Source organism: Artemia sp. Qi Xiang Cuo, chromosome 3, assembly GCF_049724085.1.
Source record: "Artemia sp. Qi Xiang Cuo chromosome 3, ASM4972408v1, whole genome shotgun sequence".
Classification (NCBI taxonomy): Eukaryota; Metazoa; Arthropoda; class Branchiopoda; order Anostraca; family Artemiidae; genus Artemia; species Artemia sp. Qi Xiang Cuo.
Window position 1 is genome coordinate 80,397,705 of NC_142796.1, and position 15,997 is coordinate 80,413,701.

A 15,997-nucleotide genomic window follows, 5' to 3' on the forward strand; every position below is an offset into this window, starting at 1 on the left:
CACAACCCTGTCTGCCCTGGAAATTCCCAAAATCATTCTTAGTAGATTAGTTACCTCATACTCTAAAAATGGTGGCATGGTAACTTCATAACAATGTTGTAAACGAGCAATTCCAGTAATATTCTATATTAATAAAATTTATCTCCTGCTCAGTTTGATTCTTAAAAAAAACGTCAACTGGTTCTGTGACGTCGAAGGTTAATAACGAATAGTCTGGACTTAAACCTTAAGTAATGAATATAATCGCGTCGTGTTGCGTCCATATATCATTTGTTTTCAATTTTAGAATCTAACTCTAATATTATTATTATTCGGGTTCAACTGCTAGGGGTTTTTCTAATTCAGAATCAGTATAACTAATTATAATATTTCTAGTTTTGCTAACTGAGTTAAAATAAGCCATTTGTTCTTGACCAGGCTTTTACAAGTATTAGATAGTTTAATATATGGTTATGTTTCTGCTGGTATTTTTTTTTTTTTTTTTTTTTTTTTTTTTTTTTTTTTTTTTTTTTTTTGTCTGTAAGGTACTATTTATCCTAATATGATTTATTTTTCGCACGTGATTTTGGATTTTATATATACGGGATTCAATAAATTAATGTTTCGGTGAATTGTTCAAGTTTTGTTGTTAGTGTTGGAAACGTTTAGTAGGTAAAGTCTCAGGATATATTATTAGGCTTAGTGTATAGGGAAACCGACAAAGTATATAGGAAAGCCGGATGACTGAAATAAGGTTGAAACTGACCGTAAGATTATGGTAATGCTTTTTTCTGCACATAAAACATGTTTTGGCAACATATCAGTAACATTTCCCAACAAAAAAGTGATGAATTTTGGGTGAGTAGTTTTTTCTTTTTTTGCCGCAAGCCGATCAGCAGTAAGTAAACGAAAATGAAATTTTTGAATTCATTAACTTGAGATAGTTTTAAACAAGGTCCCCAGTTTGAGGAGGGAGGACAATTGTCCTCCCTTAATTTATATTCCCCCCCCTCCCTTCTAGCTTTTGAAAAACAATTTTTGACATTTTCATTGAAAAAAAAAGTGCAAAAGGAACAAAATTGTCCTCCTAGATTTTGAAAAAGGTTTGTTTTTGTATTTTGTTAGAAAAAGACCGAAAAAATCCTTGCCCTACCACCTACAGTTCTGTGAACTGACGCCCCTTATTGTGATCTCTTCATTTACTTGACTTCAGGCTTCTGCCGCATGATATGTGGCGTAGAGAGTGTGGCAACTTTGCTCCCCCTTGTGGAACGCTCTGCTGCAATGAGGGGGGGGGGGCTCGTCAGCAGCAATGTTGGCCATCTTGAGAAATTTCTTTAGACTGTGCTTCCACCTGGCCTGAGATTTACCCCTCGGGTGCAACCAACCATGGGATCTGGGGTTAAAGTCATATAGGATTCTAGCAGGGCCTGGTTGTGGCATCCGATACGCCCAAACCATCTAAGATTTTGTTGGGCAATTTGAGTTGAGAATTGAACCTGGTGAGTAAGGGCAAGGAGCCTTTTATAACTCACAAAATCATTCCATCGGAGCCCCTCGATTCGACAGAGTTGTTTCGTCTGGCAGGTGGTCTATCGTACTCAAGATGATAGATTTTAGAAGCCATGTCTCAGCCCCGTAGAGCAGGACTGAGCTCACGGCTGAGCTATGTATGCGCATCTTCATGCGCCTATACATATGGGGTTATATCCAAATGACATTTAGTCTCCCCATGACAAAGGTAGCTTCTGTGATTCAGCAGCCCAGTTCTGTGTCCATGGAGCCATCATTTGAAATCACGGAGCCAAGATAGGTGATGTTAGTCACAACTTCAAAGTGGGCTCCACAAGCTGTAATGAATTCCGGGGGCCTAACTGGACTTGGCGGTTCAACTACCGTTATATCTTTTTTGCCAATCTACTTTTAGCCCGACTTTTACAGCTTCTTCCTACAGGATATTCAGAGCATCTATCAGCTGTTGTATGGTGTCTGTAACAAACGCAAGGTCGTCGGCGTCGATCAGTACTCGATCTCCAAATTAAAGGACTATCTATCGATCGTTCTAGTCATGACGCGGCCTATGACACAATTAAACAGCTCTGAAGTGACAGCACACCCTCGACGCTCGCCAATTGATGGTAAATGACATACTCCGCTTCTTATTCACTTGGATGCAGCTCTCAGTTCCCTCGTATTTACATTTAATTATTGAGATTCGTTGAGAGAAGAATAGAAATTACTTTATATATTGATATTCATTGAGAAAAGTAAATATGATTATATGAATATGATATTCATAAAAGAAAAATATATATTCATCAAGAGAAAAATATAAATTCATCAAGAGAAGCATAAAAATTACATTTGTATATCGATATTCATTAATCAATCAATCAATTTATTCAATCAATAAACTTAACAAAATACACTTCAATATAAACTCCCCCGTAAGGCTCTATGGCCAGGAAAAAAAAACAGGGGAGAAACAAAATGAAGCAAATACATAAAAAAACAAAAACATTTTCAGCATCATACATTCACACCTTTAAGAGACTCAAAACAAGAAAAAAAAATAAACAAAAAAAAAAAAAAACAAGAAAAAAAAATCATAAAATACAAAGATTCACATAAAAAAAGTAGAGAGAGAAAAAAAAATCAAAAACTAAACAGGGGACTACCAAGCAATCAATTTATTCCGTGTGGACTACCCTATGATCAATCAATCAATCAATTTATTCAACCAATAAATTTACGACAAACACTTCAATATAGAACCCCGTAAGGTTCTATGGCCAGGAAAAAAAAAAACAGAAATAGCATAAATACTAAAAAAAAAAAAAAAAAAAAAAAAAAAAAAGGTAATTTCAACCTTTCAAAGACTCAACACACACACACAAAACAAAACAAAAAAGAGAAAAAACAATAATTAAAAGACCCAAACAGAAAGCGATTTTTATGAGACCCCACCCCCGAACAAAAAAATAAAATAAAAAGAAAGGAGAGGACAATCCTATAAATTAAACTAAATTCCAAAAATATAATTGAAACCAAGCCACAAAAAATATTAGACAAACTCAGTACCCCTCACAACAAACTTTTCCAACCCAGGCTAGAGCCACTCCCCCCCCTCCAAAAAAAAATAATAATAAAAAAAATTAAACATGAAAAATCAAGACATTAAAAAATTTAGAGAATCATACAAGTTGCGTTTATATATCGATATTTGTCAAGAAAAGAATAAACATTACTTTTATACAGGGGCGTAATTTGCTATGGGGCAGGGGGCAACAGTCCTTCCCAGACCTCAGTTTGCCCCTTACCTTCAGCTGAATTTTGGTTTCTTTAAAAATCTTGTCAAAACTAAGATAAGCCTATATAATTCAAGCATCCGCAGAAAAGGGTCTGTTTTCTTCAGTGTATCTTTACCATCATGGTACTATATGGCTCATTCTTCAGTTTTTACTGTAATTTTCACTTGATTTGGGAAAATTCGCTCCAACAACAACAACACCAACTGTTAAGAGAAGTATAAAATTACATTACAGCGTGAATGTTTTCGCACTCGAAACCTAATTTTATATAGGACCATTTTCACAAAAATGAGCAATTTTACTCAGACGGTGTACTCGGTTGGTCTTTGCTCATTTGGGTACATTTGTAAATGTTATAGGCTACTCTGTATCCAGTGACAACAATTATCTCCAGCGATGATCGGCACGAGAATGATGCACTCCCTCTACCTGAATAGGAGGGAAAACGATATTAATTCTATGACAATATGGGAAATTATGGGAAAATACCTTTATAAATTGCTAGTTGGGTTTGCCCTGAAGACTCTTGGTAAATGTCAGTGCCTGTGGTTTGGGGTGAAAGTTAAATGGCAATAACAACGACAATTAATATTTTTTTTTAAACTTCTGCAATACATATCTAAAATTCACAACTATATTGCGTATAGTCCGTAAAGAGCAACAAGAAAGGACACGGCACTACGGCTGAAAAAAACGAGCGGTGCTCATAACAAAATAAACACTTTTTATTAAGTTGAAATTTATGCAACAAATTATGAAACGTATCAGCGAATGTTAATTATTAACTCGAGTTAATCGAGCGATAAAAAGTGCAACGGGTTTTGTGTGTTGTTTTGAAGGTCTTTGCCCTGTCAAATACTTAAGTAATTACGCCCGGAATATCTCTAATGTAACATGAAATTGATACCAGAAATGGCACCCTTGCTTCACTTAAAGCAATCTGGGACTTGATTGATAATTCTACTAATATGCAATTATTAATATCTAAAGATGTTAATTTTATCTGAATTTGGACATGACTGCAATGCCTAAGGATTGCAGTTGATGCCCTTGAGAAAGCCGTCTTACGTTTCGCATCATTTACTCTGTCGCTCCTTTGAGATGCTGATAGTTGATGGTAAGATGTTTAGGTGATAATTGGATACCTCATCATGATCGTGAGTATTAACCAACAAGGCTCTTTTGCTCTAGAATAAGTATTTCTGAAAAAAAAAATACAGTTAATAGACAAGTAGGTAGTTTTGTTGAATGACTCAATCAATTAATTCAAAGAAAACAGTGACAAAACTACAAGGCTCTAAGCCCCCACAAACACAAAGGCTCTTTGGCCACCAAAATATACCATGCCAATCAAAATAAGTGGATTAAATAAATGGAAAAGGAAAGATGGAGAAAAAATTAAACAAAGGAGAAAAAGAAAAGGAGGAGAGAACTAACTCTCTGGGCATCGGAGGTAGCCAGTTAGCTCTTTTTTAATTTTTCTATGAGAATGACATGGGCCTAGCCGAATTTTAGTAGATAGGGGAATCTATAAGGAGGCACAACAGAAAACTAGATTAAAAATTTGATCTTATGGTTTCAGTTTTATGAACAAAAATATCCTTGTCATTTCTGAGAGAAAAAGAAACACAAGATTTGTTTTATAGTTCAGAATTTAAAAGATATAAACACTAAAAGAATTTAAAAGATATAAGTACTCGTATAAAGATATAAAGACCTAACAAAGACTCGCATTCAATACTAAGCGCTATAATAACAAAAGAATACTATCATTTGATTATCCATTCAAAAGTGTTTCAAAATATAATAGTCACTATCGTGACAAATGCGTCTAAGTCCTCCCACTCTGCCAAAGTGGACAAAAAAAGGCCTAGACTATGTACAAAACATTACTGAATTTTTTTTTTCAAGTTAGTGTTATTTTGCATGTCAACCAACAATTGATGAGAAATAAGCACACACTACAATAGTGCAAACAAACAGAAAAACGTAGTTTTTATGTATGGCCTAGGGCTCTATCTGGCCCCATTAGAGGGGGAGGGGCTGAGGCACACGCGGTAGTGACCGCTATATTTGGAATCAGTGGTGAATAGTTATACGATTGACTGCCCTTTGTTCCTATAGAATTTAGTCAAAATAAAGAAAATTAAGTAAAGACAAGAAGAATAAATATGCAGATATTTTTTAGTGTTTGTTGTTTGGCGGTTTTTTTTTTGTCCTTAGGACTTTCATCTTTGTAGTTTTTACTCTTTATTTACTTCTGTGGACTGAAGATGGTCGAACAGAGATTTCGACCGAAATATCTGCATGTTTATCCTTTCGTTTTTCTGTAAAGTTCTACGAAATCATATTATTGAGTTAGGAAGAAAGTGAATACACCATTCGATGCCTTTTTATGCTGATTACGAATATAATAATCATTTTTATCGGAAATGAATTTCAGCCCCCCCCCCTATATGTGCCAATTCAGGGTTAGGTTAGGTTGGGTTAGGTTAGGTATATATAGGGGGGGGGGCTAAAATTCATTTCTGATAGAAATGATTATTATATTCGTAACCAGCATAAAAAAAGGCATCGAATGGTGTATTCACTTTCTTCCTAACTCAATAATATGATTTGGTAGAACTCTACCCGTTTTTCCTTCACTGGAAATATTCTTCTTTCTTCTTCGTAATTTTATTCATTTTGTAATGCATAGCCAGTCTGATCTTAAAAATCTCCCCACTCCCTGAAGTGTTTGTCCAACTCGTAAAAACGTAAAAAATGAATTTAAACAAATTTTTGATGCGTTTCTTAAAAAATTTTAATAGTTTGGTTAATGCTAATAAGGTATAATAAAATAGGATGAACATATAATAGTTTAGAAACAAATTTGGGCTATATATTTGCACATTAGGGGGAGGGAGGGTGGTGGGTAAAGCATAGCATATGAAACATGCCTTTTCTAGAAATTTATTATTTCTATTTCATTGTCCAAGGATGCCAAATACATCGCCAAATACAATTTTGCTATGTTTATGTTCTGTTTTTTTTTCTTATGGCCCGATGGCTTTTTTTTCTGGAAATACACGAAAGAAAAGAAGAAACTTCACTCTGTGAATATGGTGAAATCTTAAATAAGAGGGTACTTGTGCATAATATGGTACCCACAAAAGAAGTTAAGTTTGGTTAATGCTAATAAGGTATAATAAAATAGGATGAACATATAATAGTTTAGAAACAAATTTGGGCTATATATTTGCACATTAGGGGGAGGGAGGGTGGTAGGTAATGCATAGCATATATTAAATACGTAACCAAACCTAGGTACCTTCCCCCCACCTCCTAAGCCCTAAAAACCACAGTTTAAATATCGTAAACGCAATAAAAATCACGCTTTGCAGTCCATTTCTCTATTGCAAATACCCGTTAGGCGGGTTTCGTCTCTTGTTTCCTTGATACAGTTATAGCGATGGGTACCAGATAGTGCACAAGTACCAATAAGAGCTGGATAAATACTTTCCTTGACGACTATAAAAAATAAAGTAAATGGCCAAATCGAATAAAGCGTTTTTTCTTTTTTTTTTAACAAAGCTAGGTTTTTTAGACAGAGTTCTAATGCTTATTCTTAGCATCTTGAACTTTCCCTAATTAGTGGTGAATCCGAAGATTGTGTGTGCGTGTGTGTTTTTTTTTTCTTGGGTTTGACATCCGATTTTCAGAAAATTTTGATCTAGTGAAATAGTTGGTACAGCGAAAGTTTAAGTCCTTTTTTGAACTAAATACTGTAATAACACAATTGCTCCAACCATTATATGGAATAAGGGATGGGATTTCACTATATCCCAGCCCCCACATAGTGCTTTAATACAGGCTTATATTATATAAAAGGCTTGCTGATTTTTTATTTTTATTTTACTTTTTTTAATTGACGTTATGGACCAGATATTGATGAGAAATAAGTGCAAACAATAATGCAAACTAATTAAATGAGTAAACACTTGCTGATAGCATAGGGATATATCTAGGTATTTGTTGAGGGGGGCTAGACCACAGTTAAACTGAAGCGGTTTGGTGTGGACTACTATTTTCCTTAAAATTTGTCGTCACAGCCTCTGACCCTTCTTTCTCTATGTCCTAACATGCTTTTAATTTTACCGCCGACTCTGTATCTCTTCTGTCTCTCTTCCCTCATCTTCTTGATCTATTTCTTTCTCTTTTCCTCTCTTGCATTGCTTGTCCTTACAGTCTTTCTGTGTTGATCTCTCTCATACCGAATGAGTACATTTATTACCCATCAGTTAGAAAACGGATGGAACACAACAAAAGACAAAAAGAAACCCAAAATACTTATTCCTCTGTCAACAACAAAAGACCAAACGCAACAACCAAGACCATATATCAACTGCTCTTGCAAAATCAACATTCAACCCAGGGGTTGATTTCAAGTGATAAATTATAACAAGTAATCTGTGCTATGATTGTTTCTTTTGGATTCGTCATGCCGTACCGAGACGAAACTTATCTGTTGCTTGTCCAAGGTGGTAAGTTACTACTATAGTACTACGTGGCGGTTGCTACTTTATCACTTTCAGAAGCACAATAGAAAATTTGCACATTTATAGTAGACTAAGTATTTTTTATATATTTGTTTAGCCATAAATTACGCCAAAATTGGCCAAGGTTTAAACAATACCTTGGTATAACAATATGGCAAAACCATAGAATCCTACAAACAGGCCAACAGACGACAGTCAAATTTCCAATTTGTCATCATTGACCAAATGTAAACGAAGCCATATTCTGATGGTGATAAAGTAGCAGCCGCCGCGTCTCAAATATTGACCGTTCGATTGAAAGGGCAACATCAGATATATAATTCTATCCGCGAGATCAATAAGATAAACACCAAGTGTGATGCTTCGAACAGTATTGGCTTTCAAATTAAACAGCAGTATTTCAGGTCTTCCAGCGTTTAACTGAAGTCCAACGTCAGCATGCTGTTGTTGTCAGGGTTGCCACCAGACCAAGAATTTCGTAACGTCCAAACTCTTAAAAACGTAACTTTTTCGTAACTTTTGATAGGAAAGTCTCTTTTCAAGGCAGGGTGCCTTAATTTCGCTATCAAGAGCGGTACTTAAAAGGGGAGAGGGGAGATTTGTTGCCTGTATAAATTGAAAACTATATTTTTACATAATCTCATTAGAAACCTTCCCTCGTACTTTTAAAAGGTGCCTAAAAAGTATAAAATAATAACAATTCATGCTTCTTTACCTTTAGGAAATTCATATTTATTCAACTGTAAGTGCTGCTTCCGGTTTAACTGCACAACAGAAAGACACCCCCCCCCCCCCGATGCGTGTATATAACCCCAGTCTACTATTTTGCTTATTTTGTTGTTGTTGTTTTTAATTCCCATTATTGGTGTTTTAAATCAAAAGTTGATGAGTAACACGTACAAGATAAAAGGCAAATCATAAACACAGAACAATTTAGAGTTTTTCAGAAAAGAAGATAACCAACTAGATTGTTTCTATTGTTAAATTTCAGTAAAAACGTTCTTAATAAATCCACCTTCTTAAAAAAAAAAAAAATCATTTTAATCGCTCCCTTCCCGTCTAATATTTTAGATTGGCTCGATCTCAGTCTCACCTCATCCAGCTTCAAATTTGTATCGCTCCAACATGGAGATTTGAGCAATTCCGAGTGACAGAGATTTGTTTTGTTTTTATTTTATCGAACAAAAATTATTTCAGTCGTTGACTTCAGTTCATCGAAACAGCAGTTATACAAAATGCCTTTTTCTGTTTATAATTTGAATCGTTACTTTCAACCAAAAGAAAGCTAGAAATAAAAAAAGATTTCACACAATTCAACCACAAGAATGTTAGCCTAAAGATGGTTTGATGGGTCTCACAAATCCAGGCCCGTACAAAGAATTTTTAGGGGAGAGAGTCAAACAAGAAAAAAATTTAACTCATTTTTAAATGAACTAAAAGTAGAGAATTTTATTTTTCTCAAGAATACATGAATATAAGTGAACACGAGGGGCACAAAAAGCATTGCATTTTATATAACATAAGCACCAAATTTATCTATGTTTTAAATGCTAAAACGAAAAAAGTCGATAAGTTGAGGAAAACAAGTAAAAAGGATCAAATTATGCAAAAACGGTGCGATTTTTTGCCCCTAATTTTCACCTATATTTATAGATTCTGGAAAAAAATATTTTCAAATATTTAATTTTCCAATTGAAAAAAAAATGTCTCATCCAAGATTACAACCTAAGTTAACACATCATCAGGAAGTGCTCTTACCGTTGTGCTATACTGATAAATGTGGGAAGTAACTTAACATTCGGAAGTGGTTGAAAAATAGTTCGCAAATAAAAAAAAAAATTGTGTGACAAAAAAAATGAATGGAAGATGGAACAAAAAGATCAGTGAGTTAATAAAAACGAACTGGAAATGATTAAACTAAAAACAATTTAGGGGGGATAATAAAAAACCAATAATTTAGTAAAGAAATTCCGAGAAATTCAGAAAAATTAAGTTTTCAGGGGGTTGGGGCCCCAGCCCAATATATATATATTTATGATATATGATATATTTTCAATGTGATATAATTTCAGTATGACTGTTGACTGAACAAGAATCAAACTCAACTGATGAAATTGAAAGTTGGTGTGGTGACTAACTGACAATTGTCACTAAACAAATGATAATCTTATGCTCCCGAGAGAGAATGTTATCCTAACTTACTATACGAGTAAGTGAAATGGGTGTATTTTCATCCTAATAACTGAGTGATTGTGTGATAAGATTAAGTGACCGCGATGGGAAAGAATGTCGCTACTCATGTCAGTATATTTAAAATGGGAACAGCAGATTTTTTCACGGGGGAAAAAACAGATTACTCAGGAAATCTAAAACTTATTCATTATTCAAAAGCCGTAACATAAATTCAAAAACGTAACAAAAATATGACGCTTTCAGGACCGTAACGTAAAACGTACCATTTTATCTATAACGTACCAAAAATGGTACGAACGTAACCTTGGTGGCAACCCTGGTTGCTGTACTCGGATAAAATTACCTTGTAGACGCTATAAGTGGCTCAGGTTAGGCACAATATCCCCACGACCAATCAAACACAAATCAGTTACTTCAGAAGAGTTTTATCGTGGCACCTATGTTAGTAATATTTAATTAGGCCTACTCTATTAGGGTAATTAAATAAAGAAAAACAAGTTTTTTTTAAACTGAAAGTAAAGAGCGACATTAAAAACTTAAAAGGAACAGAAATTATTCCGTATATGAAAAGATCTATCCCCTCCTCAACTCCCCGCTCTTTACGTTAAAGTTTTTTATTGTGTCAAAAAGTAGAGTTGTGAGAAAAAGTCAAAGTTTAGCATAAAGAGCGGGGCGTTGAGGAGGGGACAGCCTATTCCATAGGGGAGAGTGGGGTTGGTTCAGACACGGGGTGAGTCTGGACAAGAGCCTCTCTTCCTACAACGCCCTCTAAAATTCACCAAAAAAATACTATAGACATGCCATCTAGTACCCTATTTGAGTATATAGTTTGGTTGTCGCACGTGCAATCGTTTTGGAAATATTTGAGAAAAACCGTAAACAGGTTGGTGTGTCGTTCTGTATCTTTCTTTGTTTGTGATGTTATTTAGCCGTTATTACTAGTCATTGAATTTTGCTGACTGTTGCAGCGTTTAACTATGGCATTGCTAAGTTGTTTAAATTTTAGTTTTTGGCGGCATCCATAGTAGTTATAGCGTCACTGAGGTTTCAGACGTTTTATCGCGGGTGGGGTTGCTTCGGACAACGGTAGTGGGGTGGATTCGGACATTGTCTGAACCCACCCCAGACACTTTTTTGTGGTCAGCATTTCCAACTTTTCCTCTTTTTTTCACATCGTGTACCTGTTAATATGCATTTTATTACTTGTTACTAAAAACAGTTTCTTTCAGAATGCCTCGATCATACAAAAAGAAGCGACAAGACCCTCCCGTTAATCTAGAAAACATGAAGAAAGTCATTGGGGCTTATCTGAAAAAGGAAGGAACATTGAGACAAATTGCAGAAAACTTCGGCATAAAGAAGTCCACGCTACTGGACTATGTCAGGCGCTCGAGGCCGCAGACAGGAGAAGCGGATAAAAGTGTCAACGAAGAGCTTGGGCCACTGCAGATAAACTTCCCGACGAGACCAAAACATAGCAGGCAAGTTTTTGAAAGCGAACACGAGCGAAAACTAGCCGACTACTTTCGCACTTGTTCGTGAATGAACTATGGACTGACAACAACTGAAGCACGAAAATTTGCTTACTCTTACGCCCGTGCGAATAACATTTCTGTACCAGAAAACTGGTGATTGAATGAAGCAGCGTCAAAGGACTGGCTTCTTGCGTTTCTGAAGCGGAAGTCAGACATCTTGGTGAGGAATCCAGAAGCCACAAGTCAGGCGAGAGCCTCTGGCTTCAACAAAACTGTCGTTCAGACGTTTTTTGACAAGCTAGTTGATGTCTATGGAAGGTTTGGAGCCAAACTGACGGCTGATTGCATCTGGAACGTTGACGAGACAGGTATAGTCACCGTGCTTCCACCACCGAAAGTCCTAGCACCAACTGGACAAAAACAGGTAGGTCAGACTGTGTCTGCAGAAAGAGGTCAAAACGTGACTGCTGTATGTTTCGCCAGTGCGTCTGGAGCGACTATTCCACCGGTCTTCATTTTTCCACGAGTGAATTTCATACCTAGAATGACAAACGAAGACCCCCCTGGTTGCCTTGGGCTTGCGCACCCTAGTGGTTGGGTCAATGGCGACTTGTTCTTGGAGGCTATGCGACACCACGAAAATAACCAAGCCAGATGAAGAGACTCCCATCCTACTGCTCCTGGACAACCATGATAGCCATCTGGATGTACGTGTGATCGAATACTGTAAGCAACATCACGTGACAATGTTGACCTTCCCACCCCACTGCTCCCAAAAGCTTCAGCCACTTGACGTAGGAGTGCTTTCTCCTTTCAAGGGTGCACTGAAAAAGCACTTCAATGAATGGCTGCAGTTGCATCCCGAACAGCACATTTCAATTTATGAAGTAGCCTCACTCAGCAGGGTTCCTTTCCTGGAGAAGTTCAGTGCATCCAACATAGTCTCTGCGTTTCGAGCAGCTGGAATCTTTCCATTCAATCGCGATGTATTCCTAGAGGGAGCTTTTGCCCCATCCTTTGTGACGGATAGGCTGCTAGACCAAACAACCAGTTCGCGGAGCCCCTCGTCGCAAGCCAACTCCAAAGCTGGACCATCAATTTCTTCTTTCATAAGGTCGCCCGAAGAAGTAAGACCTTTTCCCCGAGTGGGGGCTGTTACTGTTCTGGGACGCGGGAATCGCAACAGCGGGAGGACCCGTATTCTCGCTGACACCCCTAAGAAAGAAGATATCGTAGCTAAAAAGGAAAACAAGGCCAAGCCAACGCCATATAGAAAGAAGCGTAAGAACAGTACGGTCCACAAGCCTAACGAAGACGACGGAACCGATGAGGCGGAGACTCTTTCTGAACCTGTTGCCCCAAGCGACTCCTCAAGTGACGAGTCTCTTCACTGTGGAGACGTAGAAGAGGACCTTGAGCCTTTTGATATTGACCAAGCTCAAACGGATAGCTATTTTCTGGTAAAATTTAAATTGGGCAAATCGAAGAAGTCGGATATCTTCTACGTTGACCAGATAAAAGGAAAAACTGGAAGCGATCTAGAAGTTTTGTTCCTTCGCAGAAATGGAGCACGGTTCATTTTTCCGGATATTGAGGACAATGCCTTCGTCTTTTCAAACGACATTGTTCTTTCTCTTCCATCACCAACTGCCACTGGAGGGACTGAACGGACAAAGCGAGGACTCACTTTTCAATGTGATCTCAGGAGCTACAACGTGACATAGAGCTCCTGTGAGCTTTGGTTCAAATCAATTGATTTTGTTTTCTTCAACTTTCATTTTACTTGTTTTACTTTTATAAATATTCAAACTTTCAGTAAATGGCGTTTTTTTCTTTAATCTGTGAGGTTGCCGAACCCATATCACTGCTTTCCGAAGTAACCCCACACCATGTCTGAACCCACCCCCGCCTATGGGAAAACTTCGGAAATTTATTTTTTTTTTATTGTTGGATTTTTTTGTCTAAAGACAAAAGATAAAAGTCTACTAAAATTCCTGAAAAATCTTGGACACAATCTCTTTCTTTTAAGATGAAAACGGAAGATGGATACTGATTGGGACAGAAGCTGCACCCAGCCAAACAATTTTGTCCGAACCAACCCCACCCTCCCCTATACAGAATAATTGGTAAATTTTTACCAAATAATATTATTGACTTACGAATAAAGTGAATATACAACTCGATGCCTTTTTTTATGTTCTTTCAGAATATAATAATCTTCTTATAATAAAATTAAAATATATAGGATGTAAACAGGCTTAAAACATCTGTTTTAAACTTTTTAGGTTCGAAGGGTCCACTAGGTCGTATGATAAGGTTCCTCCAGTAAGGGCAAATAATGCGAATTCAAACTTGCTAACATCAGTTGCCGGGTTGAGTAATGACATTGTCACCATGTCGAGTGATACTATGGTTAGGCTCGAATCAGAAATCACACAATCCACTTCATTCTTCAAGGAATTTATTATATTTACTATCTTTGAGATTTTCTTGGAAATTGCATCAATTTTGTATATCTGGTGATTGGGTATGCTGCCTTATATTTTCTTGACAAGTAAGGTCACATTTATAGCGTTATTTATTTTCCTAACGCGTTTACTTAAGATATACATGTCTTCTTCTGTTGATAGCCCAAATAAGCGTGAGGCCAATTCTCCTACGATTGGTATTAGACTAGCTGATCTGCGGTATTTGCTTTTTCGAAAGAATGCTTCGAAGATTCTTGTGGCACTTTGCTTTAACTTTTATATTTCTGTATTGAATAATTAAAATAGTGCTTGTAGTCTCTGCCTGTACAATATCAAGAAGGATTGGTGAACTGATACTCTTAGGGCGTTTTCCTCATTTAGCTCTGGTAATGATTTGACTTAGTCTTTTGTTGGCTCGTCGGCCAAGACCAGTCTGGTAAACGTATATTTGTCGTCAATTGTCTAACATTTTTCGGTTACGTATTTTTCTTTCTTTTTATTTTCAGAGAATTTTCTTTTCCTACCCGAATTGTACCCTTGAACTAATATAGTTTGTGTCTCGGTATGCAATACTGGGAGTCTTGCTCTTAAGTTTATATACATTTTGCCGAAGGAGTGGGTCTTCGTAAATGTTGGTTCCGTAGACCATGCCCATTTTGTAAACGTCGTTGGTTTCAAATGCGTCAGGGTAACCAATCTTTCTTGCGATACTTTATTGAGTTTGACTAACTCTGGACTTGCATTGGTCGTGGTGTCCGTTAGTGAGGGCTGTATTTCCTCGGTTCTTGTCTCGAGTTTGGGCGTGGTTGTCGTGGTATTTTTCTTTCTTTGCGAATTGTCGATATCTTCATTTTTTCCTTTTGGTGATATTTTCTCAGTAACGTTGCCTGCAGTATGATCTTGCCATAGTTGCTTGAGGTATATCCATATGCTTGGTAATTCATTCAACATGGCGTAATTTCTATCATAGATTTTATTTTTCCTGGAGATAGTCGAGGAGGAACTTGTGGTAGATTTTATCGTAGTATGTTCGCTTATGGCACCGTCCATATTACTTAATGCTCTTCGTCTTCGGATTTCTTTGTTGTTAGTTCCTAGAGCCTTATCAATTTCTGCCTTTTTCTTGTCGAAGTCATCGATTAAGAATTTCGATTTTAGTTTAGGAATAATGGGGGGTAGATCTCCTTTATTTTCCTTGTGGTGCATGCCTTTCGTTGATTGCAGGCTTTTGTCCGATTTTAATAATTGGAATATAGAGTCCTTTAGTTCATTAGTATTTTTCTCTAGTCTCATTACTTGTTGAAATAAGGTTTCAAATGGTTTGGGATCCAGTTTCATAAATATTTTCCAGGCATTGTGACTTGCAAGCAACGGATTCTCGTGTTTGAAGATTATTCCATGGTTTACGATATCTTGGGCTATGGTTTGGGCAACGAAGAATGTCATGAAATTTGTTAGCCACATCTTTTTTTTTGTTGTTTCTGGAATTAATTTGTCATTAATTATAATATGGGTCAAATCCTTATGATTGTTAATCGAATGAGAATTTAAATTCATATTACATCAAAAAATTTCTTTTTTTTTATCGGGGAAATTAACAAGGTGAAATTAAGATTCGTGGTGATAGAATTAATTGATTGCTTATGGTACACATACGGCTGATTGTTAGGTTGGGGGGGATAGTTATTTTGGATGGTTTCATTCAAGAATTTTCCTTTTAACCTAAAGGGTATGTGGGTTGACTTTGATTTATAGCGTACCAAATTATTTCAATAGAGAAAGTTCTATTAATTTTTGGTTGCTTTTGATTTTGATTCATTTGTTTTTCTTCTTTGCAAGATAATTTCTTTTCGCACTGTATATTACGCTTTTTGGGTTGTAGAGATATTATTTGTAATCTTTTATTTCTTGGAGTGGGTCGTGTTGACCTTGATATTTTACGCAGTTTGGATTTCCCTCAATCTTGTAAACTAATTTTTGTTTTCTGCATTTGTCTAGAAGCAATAAATCAGTCTTACATGGACCTTTAACGA

At 36.5% G+C, this 15,997-nt stretch overlaps 1 protein-coding gene across 2 annotated transcripts in view; it reads left to right on the plus strand.

Moving 5' to 3' along the window:
* Positions 1–4,330: 4,330 nt before the first annotated feature.
* Positions 4,331–15,997, plus strand: part of LOC148954600 (uncharacterized) — an 88,852-nt gene continuing 77,185 nt past the window's right edge. Inside the window, exon 1 of one of the 2 annotated variants that reach the window (XM_089086636.1) lies at positions 4,331–4,447. The gene's annotated coding sequence lies outside the window, so the exon portion shown is untranslated. The remainder of the gene's footprint in view (positions 4,448–15,997) is intronic. The other variant, XM_089086637.1, reaches the window with a different exon arrangement.